Source organism: Xenopus tropicalis, chromosome 7 (assembly GCF_000004195.4).
Source record: "Xenopus tropicalis strain Nigerian chromosome 7, UCB_Xtro_10.0, whole genome shotgun sequence".
In the NCBI taxonomy this organism is placed as follows: domain Eukaryota; kingdom Metazoa; phylum Chordata; class Amphibia; order Anura; family Pipidae; genus Xenopus; species Xenopus tropicalis.
Window position 1 is genome coordinate 132,073,698 of NC_030683.2, and position 11,144 is coordinate 132,084,841.

Sequence of the window (11,144 nt, forward strand, 5' to 3'; positions counted from 1 at the left end):
CCCCTGGGTAAGTGAATCCAATCCCCCCCCCAGTACTTACCCAGGTACAGAGCTCTGATTCTCTGTACTTCCTGCTCCTGGGCTGCTCTCTTTCCCATGGTCAGGCAGGAACCTCCCCCTGGGTAAGTGAATCCAATCTCCCCCCAGTACTTACCCAGGTACAGAGCTCTGATTCTCTGTACTTCCTGCTCCTGGGCTGCTCTCTTTCCCATGGTCAGGCAGGAACCTCCCCCTGGGTAAGTGAATCCAATCTCCCCCCAGTACTTACCCAGGTACAGAGCTCTGATTCTCTGTACTTCCTGCTCCTGGGCTGCTCTCTTTCCCATGGTCAGGCAGGAACCTCCCCCTGGGTAAGTGAATCCAATCTCCCCCCAGTACTTACCCAGGTACAGAGCTCTGATTCTCTGTACTTCCTGCTCCTGGGCTGCTCTCTTTCCCATGGTCAGACAGGAACCTCCCCCCGGGTAAGTGAATCCAATCTCCCCCCAGTACTTACCCAGGTACAGAGCTCTGATTCTCTGTACTTCCTGCTCCTGGGCTGCTCTCCTTCCCATGGTCAGGCAGTAGGTGCAGGGGCTATTGGGGAGGGGTATTTATCAGTGGGTACATGTGTTGCTGTACAGCAGGGCAGGGTAAGTGGCGCTATGTGTGTGGGGCATTACAGGAGTAGATAACAGGGGCTTAAGGACATTACAGGGGGATCAGTGGGATTAGGTACCAGCAGACAATACAGAGAGTGGGATTAGCGATACTGCACCTTCTGTGTCAGTTGCATGGACATTACTTCTATTTACCCCACATACACGGGGGGCTGCGCTGGCACCGCTACCTGTTACTGGATCTGTAAGTGACTTACCTGCCTGATGTAAGGGGAAACAAACCCAAAGTCTAGCCGCTGATTTACATCATATAATACTGTTTCACTTGCAGTACCACTTTTCACCAGTGGGGTAATTATGGGTAGGAGGTGCCATAGTGTTTCCCTTAGACAGTACAGTATGGGGGTACAGCTTATTGTGTGCCCAGAACATTCCTTCTCTGTATATTTGTATTTATACATATGGGTAGGGGGTGCCATAATGTTTCCCTTAGACAGTACAGTATGGGGGTACAGCTTATTGTGTGCCCAGAACATTCCTTCTCTGTATATTTGTATTTATACATATGGGTAGGGGTGCCATAGTGTTTCCCTTAGACAGTACAAGTATGGGGGTACAGCTTATTGTGTGCCCAGAACATTCCCTCTCTGTATATTTGTATTTATACAATATGGGTAGGGGGTGCCATAGTGTTTCCCTTAGACAGTACAGTATGGGGGGTACAGCTTATTGTGTGCCCAGAACATTCCCTCTCTGTATATTTGTATTTATACATATGGGTAGGGGGTGCCATAGTGTTTCCCTTAGACAGTACAGTATGGGGGTACAGCTTATTGTGTGCCCAGAACATTCCTTCTCTGTATATTTGTATTTATACATATGGGTAGGGGGTGCCATAATGTTTCCCTTAGACAGTACAGTATGGGGGTACAGCTTATTGTGTGCCCAGAACATTCCTTCTCTGTATATTTGTATTTATACATATGGGTAGGGGGTGCCATAGTGTTTCCCTTAGACAGTACAGTATGGGGGTACAGCTTATTGTGTGCCCAGAACATTCCTTCTCTGTATATTTGTATTTATTCCCTGTACTGTAATGCCCCCCCCTCCCCCCCTCACCTGTACAGGGCAATTAGATTATCTGCCGTGGGATTTAAAGGCTCAGGTTTTCAGGGAGCCGGGGGTTAATCGGCAGCCATTAATACCCTGGGGCAGATAATGTGGCGGAATGAGAGCGGCGGAAGGGGCAGATATGGAGCGGCGGAGCGAGGGCAGCGGCGGTTCCACCAAGGAGACTGAAGTGACTCTCAAGATCCTAAAGGGGAAGTAATCCCAAATATAAAGTTATTTATAAACAGAACGGCTGCTGGAAGCTGCTTAGGGTCTGTCCCTCTGCACTGCTGGTTCTGACTACCTAAGCTTTGTGCCTGCCGGGCTGCACAGAGACTGGGGGGGTTACAGTTACACTTTATAGGGCCCCCAGACTCTCACACAGGACCCCCAGCCCTATCCTATAACCCATATGTCATATTAATTAACCCCCCCCACCCCCAGTTACGTCACTGTGGCCCTTGGGGCCCCACAGCTTTGGATACAGGTGAATTAATTGCAGCCTCCTTACCTGGCTCGGAACCCTCCTTCCCCCCAGGGGCCCATATTTCCATTGTACCCATGGTGCCCTCCTGTGGGACTGCCAAGCTCTGAGCAAAACAAACAGCCGGTGCCAGGCAGAGTCTCCCTTCCAACGGGCACCGATATATTTTTTGTTTATATATAAAGAGCGGAGGGTTGGCCCTGGGACCCAGTGACATCTGCTGGGGGATTATGGGAGTTGTAGTCCTCTCTCTATAGCTCTTAGTTCTACTCTCCCTGCAGTACCCTGTAAATACCCGGCCTATAGAGTGTAACAAAGGGAACAGCCCTGTGCTGCCCCCTGCTGCATGTTGCTTAATATTGCACTTTGAAGGGTGAAGTTCCCCTTGATAATCCATTAATATAAGAGAATGTGACACTGAGGGTGGGGATCCCAAGTGCCACCTACAAAGCGGCAGTTACAGGTGTGCCAGGGGTTCTGCTGGGTACTGGGCCAGGGCTTTACTGGGTACTGGGCCAGGGGTTCTGCGGGGTACTGGGCCAGGGGTTCTGCGGGGTACCGGGCCAGGGGGTTCTGCTGGGTACCGGGCCAGGGGTTCTGCGGGGTACCGGGCCAGGGGTTCGGCTGGGTACTGGGCCAGGGCTTTACTGGGTACTGGGCCAGGGGTTCTGCGGGGTACTGAGCCAGGGGTTCTGCGGGGTACCGGGCGAGGGGGTTCTGCTGGGTACCGGGCCAGGGGTTCGGCTGGGTACTCGGCCGGGGGTTCTGCTGGGTAACGGGCCAAGGGTTCTGCTGGGTACCGGGCCAGGGGTTCTGCGGGGTACCGGGCCAGGGGGTTCTGCTGGGTACCGGGCCAGCCGTTCTGCTGGGTACCGGGCCAGGGGTTCTGCGGGGTACCGGGCCAGGGGGTTCTGCTGGGTACTGGGCCAGGGTTTCTGCTGGGTACCGGGCCAGGGGGTTCTGCAGGGTATCGGGCCAGGGGGTTCTGCTGGGTACTGGGCCAGGGTTTCTGCGGGGTACCGGGCCAGGGGGTTCTGCAGGGTACCGGGCCAGGGGGTTCTGCTAGGTACTGGGCCAGGGGTTCTGCTAGGTACTGGGCCAGGGGGTTCTGCTAGGTACTGGGTCGGGGGGCACTGCCCACTAAACTGCAATAAACTTCTCAGCCTCTGGGTCAGATCAGGGTCCTCTGCCATCAGATAGAAGCAGAGATCGGGCCCCGGGGGCCACGGGGTGGGAGTGGTTACACGCAGATTAGGATTAGGTCACTTATCCGGCCGTGCCAACGAGTAACGGGATTAGAACCGGCGCCCGGGGTTGGTACCAGGGATTAGTGACCCCTCCTCTTCCTCCCCTGTCTCTCTGTGTAATTATGGCTGCTGGATCTGGGTCATATCATCTGTCAGAGCAGCGAGGGGAGTTATTGATTAATCTGAGGGGAGAACAGCGGGAGGGGGCACAGCTGGCATCATGTGGCACTGCCCCCCCCCCCCCCCCGGCACTGTTACTCAGCATGTATCCCTGCCAAACACTCACATTGTTTATTTTGGAGATTTTCTCTCCATCACCATTGGCCTATGGGGCTGCTCTCTTTCCCATGGTCAGGCAGGAACCTCCCCCTGGGTAAGTGAATCCAATCTCCCCCCAGTACTTACCCAGGTACAGAGCTCTGATTCTCTGTACTTCCTGCTCCTGGGCTGCTCTCTTTCCCATGGTCAGGCAGGAACCCCCCCTGGGTAAGTGAATCCAATCTCCCCCCAGTACTTACCCAGGTACAGAGCTCTGATTCTCTGTACTTCCTGCTCCTGGGCTGCTCTCTTTCCCATGGTCAGACAGGAACCCCCCCCCTGGGTAAGTGAATCCAATCTCCCCCCAGTACTTACCCAGGTACAGAGCTCTGATTCTGAGTCCATATGGTAGGGGGCAGTTAATAGCCCTTGGCAGTGGGGGTTATAATAAAGGGTAAATCACTAAATCTCTCAGCAGTCGGAACTCACAGGGATTCATATCCTGGAAAAGTCCGACCTCTGGAAAAGGAACTTTCACACCCAAACAGACTGCAGATTGTGACCCCGCCCCTCAGCTAATTACAGGGCTGTGCAATTAACCTGTGAGTCGCACTAATTACCCCCTGGTTCCCTATTGCCCCTTGTTGTTCAGTGGTTTGGTTTGAGCTGCCCCAGCCAAGCTTTCCCGCACTCAGTCACAGGCCCCGCCCACAGGCACTGATGTCACATTTCACTCCATTCCTGCTAACGATCTGCTAAACGAGCAATTAACGACTAATTAGAGTGAAACGCGCTGTGACCCCTGTAGTGTTTCCTGGGGCTGTTTTGCTCCATCTTCTCTTGCCCCTCTGCCAAACAGAGAAAAGAAAGGATGTTCTGGGCAGACTGTACCCTCAGTATTTGGCTGGCAGTAGAGTGCAAGCTCCTGGGGCCAGAGTGCGCATTTTTAAAAGCATTTCCTTTTAACTTGCAGGCGCCAGGATGGGCGGAGCCAACTCGTTTCTTACAGATTAGACTTGTGCAGAGCCAACTCATCCCCCCTTGAAAGTGTTCCCCGATATAAGGTAAGATGCCTCCAGCCCCCCAGCGTCCAGCCCTCCAGCCTTCCAGCCTCCAGCCCCCCCTCCCAGCCCCCCAGCCTTCCAGTCTCCAGCCCCCCCTCCCAGCCTCCAGCCCTGCAGCCTCCCAGCCTCCCAGTCTCCAGCCCCCCCTCACAGCATCCAGCCCCGCAACCTCCGCCCTGCAGCCTCCCCAGCCTCCCCAGTCTCCAGCCCCCCTCCCAGCCCTCCAGCCCTGCAGCCTTCCAGCCTCCAGCCCCCCCCTCCAGCCCCCCAGCCTCCCAGTCTCCAGCCCCCCTCACAGCATCAGCTCCCCAACCTCCAGCCCCCCCTCCAGCCTCCCAGTCTCCAGCCCCCCTCCCAGCCTCCAGCCCCCCCAGACTCCAGCCCCCTCCCAGCCTCCAGCCCCCCAACCTCCAGCCCCCCCTCCAGCCTCCCAGTCTCCAGCCCCCTCCCAGCCTCCAGCCCCAGTCTCCAGCCCCCCTCCCAGCCTCCAGCCCCCAACTCCAGCCCCCCCTCCAGCCTCCCCGCTCCAGGCCCCCCTCCAGCTCCAGCCCCCCAGTCTCCAGCCCCCCTCTCAGCGTCCAGCCCCCCAGCCCTCCAGCCCACAGCTCTGCAGCCCCAGCCTCCCAGCCCCCCTCAAAGCCTCCAGCCTCCAGCCCTGCAGCCTCCCACCTCCAGCCCTACTTGTGTCCATCTCTCCTACTGTCCTATCTTGTTCTTTCTGTCCTCCTCCTGCCCTAAAACTGTCTCCCATCTCGCCCCTACTGTCCCCTCCATCTTGCCGCTAACTGTCTCCATCTTTGCCCTACTGTCTCCATCTTGCCCTACTGTCTCCATCTTGTCCTACTGTCTCCAATCTTGCCAACTACTGTCCCTACCCAAATCTTGTTCTTCTGTCTCCATCTTGCCCATACTGTCTCCATCCTTGTTCCTTCTGTTCCATCTTGCCTACTGTCTCCATCTTGTCTACTGTTCTCCATCTTACCCTTCTGTCTCCATGCTTGCCCTATGTCTCCATCTCTTTCCTTCTGTCTCCATCTTGTCCTACTGTCTCCATCTTGCGACTAAACTGTCCCTCCATCTGCCCTCTGTCTCCATCTTTGCCCTATCTGTCTCCCATCTTGCCCTCTGTCTCCATCTTGCCCTACTGTCTGCCATCTTGCCTCTACTATTTTTCCCCCTTCCAATTCCCTTGTCCTAACTTGTCCTCCAATTCTTGGGGGGGCCCCCCCTATCTTTTTCTTTTCCCATTTGCACTAATGTCTTCCAATCTTGCCTACTGTCTCCATCTTGCCCTACTGTCTCCATCTTGTCCTCCGACTGTCTCCATCTTGCCCACTGTCGCCCGATGCTTGCCCTAACTGTCCTCCATCTTGTCCCTACCTGTCTCCATCTTGCCCTAATCTGTCCCTCTTGCCCCTCCTTCTGCCATCTTGCCCTACCTGTCTGCCATCTGCCCTACTGTCTCCATCTTTGCGCTAACTGTTCCATCTTTCCTACTGTCTCCATCTTGCGCCTACTGTCCTCCATCTTGTCCTAATACTGTCTCCATCTTGTCCTACTGTCTCCATGCTTGCCCTACTGTCTCCCATCTTGTCCTACCTGTCTCCATCTTGTCCTACTGTCTCCATCTTTGTCCTACTGTCTGCCATCTTTGCCCCCTACTGTCTCCAATCTTGTCGCTACTGTCTCATCTTGCCCTAACTGTCTCCATCTTGTCCTACTGTCTCCATCTTGTCCCTAAGCTGTCTCCATCTTGCCGCTACTGTCTTCATCTTGTCGCTATCTGTCTCCATCTTGTCCCTCTTTGTCTCCATTTGTCCTACTGTCTCGCATTTGTCCTATCGTCTCCATCTTGTCCTACTGTCTCCATCTTGCCCCTACTGTCTTCCATGCTTGTCCTACTGTCTCCATCTTTGCCCTACTGTCCCTGCATCTTTGTCGCTACTGTTCATCTTGTCCTAACTGTCTCATCTTTGCCCTACTTCCCCATCTTGCTACTGTCTCCATCTCTTCTTCTGTCTCCATCTCTTTCCCTTCTGTCCCCATCTTGCCCCTAGCTGTCCCCATCTGTCCTACTGTCTCCATCTTGGCCTACTGTCTCCAATCTTGTCCTACTGTCTCCATCTTGCCCTACTGTCCCCATCTTGCCCTATCTGTCTCCATCTCTTCTTCTGTCTCCATCTCTTCCTTCTGCTCCCGCATCTTGCCCTACTGTTCCCCCATCTTGGCCCTACTTTTCTCCCAAGTTGCCCTACTGTCACATCTTGCCCTAATGCTGTCTCCTCTGCCCCTATGTCTCCATCTTGCCCTACTGGTCCCCATCTTGCCGCTACTGTCTCATCTTGCCCCTACTGTCCTCCCCATCTTGCCCTACTGTCTCCATCTTGTCCGTAGCTGTCTCCATCTTGCCCTAACTGTCCCCATCTTGCCTAACTGTCCTCCCATCTCTTTGCCTTCTGTCTCATCTCTTCTTCTGTCCCCATCTTGCGCTACTGTCCCGCATCTTTGTCCTAACTGTCTCCTCTTGCCCTACCTGTCTCCATCTTGTCCTACTTGTCTCCATCTTGCCGCTAGACTGGTCCCCATCATGCCTCTACTGTCTGCCATCTCTTCCTTCTGTCTCCATCTCTTCCTTTCTGTCCCCATCTTGCCCCTACTGCCCATCTTGCCCTACGGCTTTCTCCAGTTGCCACTACGTCCCCATCTTGCCTACTGTCCTCCATCTTGCCCTAACTGTCTCCATCTTGCCCTACTGTCCCCATCTTGCCCTACTGTCCCCAATTGCTTGCCCTACTGTCCTCCATCTTGCCTACTGTCTCCATCTTGCCACTACCTGTCCCCATCTTGCCCTAAGCTGTCCCATCTTGCCCTACTGTCTCCTATCTTGCCCTAACTGTCTCCATCTTGCCCTACTGTCCTCCATCTTGTCCTCTGTCCATTTTGCCACTACTGTCTCCTCTTGTCCTACTGTCCGCCCATCTTGCCCTACTGTCCCCCATTTTGCCACTGTTCCATCTTGTCCTAACTGTCTCCATCTTGCCGCTACTGTCTCCATCTTGCACCATACTGTCATCCATCTGCCTATACTGTCCTCCATCTTGCCCCTACTGTCCCATCTTGGCCCTACTGTCGCCCATCTTGCCCTACTGTCCCTCCATCTTGCCCTACTGTCTCCGATCTTGTCCTACTGTCCCCATTTTGCCCTACTGTCTCCCATCTTGTCTACTGTCGCGCCATCTTGCCTACTGTGCCCCATTTTGCCCTACTGTCTCCATGCTTTGTCCTACTTGTCTCCATCTTGCCCTACTGTCTCCATCTTGCCCTACTGTCTCCATCTTGCCCTAGCTGTCTCCATCTTGGGCCCTACTGTCTCCCATCTTGTCCTAACTGTCTCCATCTTGCCTACTGTCTCCATCTTGCCCTACTGTCTCCATCTTGTCCTAGCTGTCTCCCATCTTGCCCTACTGTCTCCATCTTGCCTACTGTCTCCATCTTGCCCTACTGTCTCCATCTGTCCCTACTGTCTCCATCTTGCCCTACTGTCTCCATCTTGTCCTACTGTCTCCATCTTGCCCTACTGTCTCCATCTTGCCCTACTGTCTCCATCTTGCCCTACTGTCACCATACTGGGTGACCCAAGGTGGGGTACTAATTAGCAGCACAGGGGGTTGGGGGGTTGTTTGCGCTGAGGGGGTAAGACACAGGCTGGGAGCCCCCAACTAATTGATAGGGACAGATAGAGAGATGCCCCCCAGGCAGTATAATCATTAAGGCAGGTGATGCCCCAGGCAGGGGAAGGGAGAGATGCCCCCCAGGCAGGTGTGCCAGTACAAATGCCCCAGATGGACTGACCCCAGACAGGGAGGCAGATGGGAGAGGGCAATACAGGGAAGTGCAGTTGGTGCAGGAGACTGTGCCGATCTCTTTGGCCTGTAGGTGGCGCCATGGGATCATTGTATTTATAAGCATCAGTCTGTCCCTGCACCCTCTTTGCAGCACACTCACTATGCACTTCTGCCCCCCCCCCCCATCTACTCACTCTCATTAACCCCTTCTGCACCTCTGCTTATACACCTGTCATCCCAGCCCTAGATTGTAAGCTCCCCTGCCCACCTGTATAACAGTCTAATCTGCCTCCTGTGCATCCGCTCTGCTCCCCACTTACTGTGCCTGTACCCCAACTTTAACCCTGTCTTGTCCTTTTATGTGTATAATAAGCTGCAAAAACTGTTCTTAGAAACAATGCTTTGTGATGTCATCAGTGATAACCTGTCCATAATGATGTCACTAGTGTCACATGACTCACTTATGGAAATCATGTAGCCTTGTGCCTTTATATGGGGGGCACAGAACCCCTCAGTGACTGCTAATATCCTTATCATTTACAGTATGGGGGTACATTATCCCTTATAATAGCATGCCAGTGATACCTCAGAGTTCCCTGTATAAACTCAGCTGCGAGCCTTGTGCCTTTATATGGGGGGCCAGAACCCCTCAGTGACTGCTAATATCCTTAGTCATTGGTACAGTAAGGGGGTACATTATCCCTTATAATACATGAGTGATAGCTCGAGTTCCTGTATTACTAGCCTGCAGGCCTTGTGCACTTTTAGTATGGGGGGGCAACAGAACCCTCAGTGACTGTATATCCTTATCATTTACAGTAGGGGGTACATTATCCCTTATAATAACATGAGTGATACTCCAGAAGTTCCCTGTATAACTCAGCCTGCAAGCCTTGGTGCCTTTTATATGGGGGGCACAGACCCCTCAGTGACTGCTTAATATCCTTATCATTTTACAGTAGGGGGTACTTATCCCTTATAAATACATGAGTGATTACTAGAGTTCCCTGTAATAACTCAGCCTGCAGCCTTGTCCTTTATATGGGGGCACAGAACCCTCAGTGACTGCTAATATCCTTATTCATTTTACAGTAGGGGGTACATTATCCCTTATAATACATGAGTGATACTCAGAGTTCCCTGTATAACTCAGCCTGCAGCCTTGTGCCTTTATATGGGGGGCACAGAACCCCTCAGTGACTGCTAATCTGCTAATATCCTTATCAGTGACAGTAGGGGGTACATTATCATACCTGAGTGATACTCAGAGTTCCCTGTACATGCTGGGGGTGTAAGTGATTTTCTGGTTTATCGAGTGACTGGGAGCCCGGGGGGGCGGGGGGGGTATTAGGAAAGGGATCTATGGGGAGAGAGATACCTGATCTGAGGGGCAGATAAATAAATGATCAGACTGAGAGGGGAGGAGCGGTGGGTGTGGGGGCCTCAGGCCGGGGATGGGGGGGGGATAATAATATCTCTTACTGATGGGGATTAAGTGCTATTAGTGGCGCTACAGAATGATACAGTAACTGGGTCACTCACTGCCCCCCCCCCCCGGTGCTGCCTGAGAAACCCCTCGTCCCATCGGCACTATATATACTGTACAGAGGGGAATGGGGCAGGTGTGCAGGGGGCGGGGGCACCAGGTGGTGGCAGGGGGCGGGGCACAGGTGGGAGCAGCTTTCTTTTCTTTTTTTTAAGTTCATTAATCTCCTCCTACGTAAAGTGCTGAAAAAGAATTGCAAGCTCTGCAGGACAGGGAATGGGGCTCATTTGTGCATTGTGCTGCGCTTAGCCCTTACCCCATGGCACTGCCTCTGTGTGCCCCCCCCCATGTATGTACTGACACACACACTGACACACACACTGACACATACACACATACACACATACACACACACATACACACACACACATACACACACACATACACACACACATACACACACACTGACACACACACTGACACACACCACCATACACACACACACTGACACACACACTGACCATGTCCACACTGAACACACATTCTTGACACACACAAACACAACACATCATACACAGAGCACATACACAAACACACTGACACACACACTGACACAGTAACAACATACACACACACATACACACACACACTGACACACACACACACACTGACACACACACACTGACACACACACTGACAATACACAGACACCCATACACACATAACACACCACATAACACACAATCACTGACACCACACACACTGACACACCACGTGACACATACACACATCACACACCACATACACCACACTGACACACACACACATCACACTGACACACACACACTGACACAACACCTGACACCACACACAACACAACAGCACAACACACTGACACAGCACACACTGACACAAGCATCACACTGACACACACATCACACTGACACAAACATCACACATACAGCTGACACAATCAACATACACACACACTGACACACAACACACTGGCACACAAACATCACAACGACACTGACACACAAACACACTGACA

The 11,144-nt window shown here is 53.1% G+C and overlaps 1 long non-coding RNA gene across 1 annotated transcript in view; it reads left to right on the forward strand.

Moving 5' to 3' along the window:
- LOC116412409 overlaps positions 1-4,756 on the forward strand; it is a 50,582-nt gene extending 45,826 nt beyond the window's left edge. The window contains exon 3 of the long non-coding RNA XR_004223680.1: positions 4,672-4,756. This is a non-coding gene — a long non-coding RNA (uncharacterized LOC116412409). The remainder of the gene's footprint in view (positions 1-4,671) is intronic.
- Positions 4,757-11,144: the final 6,388 nt, after the last annotated feature.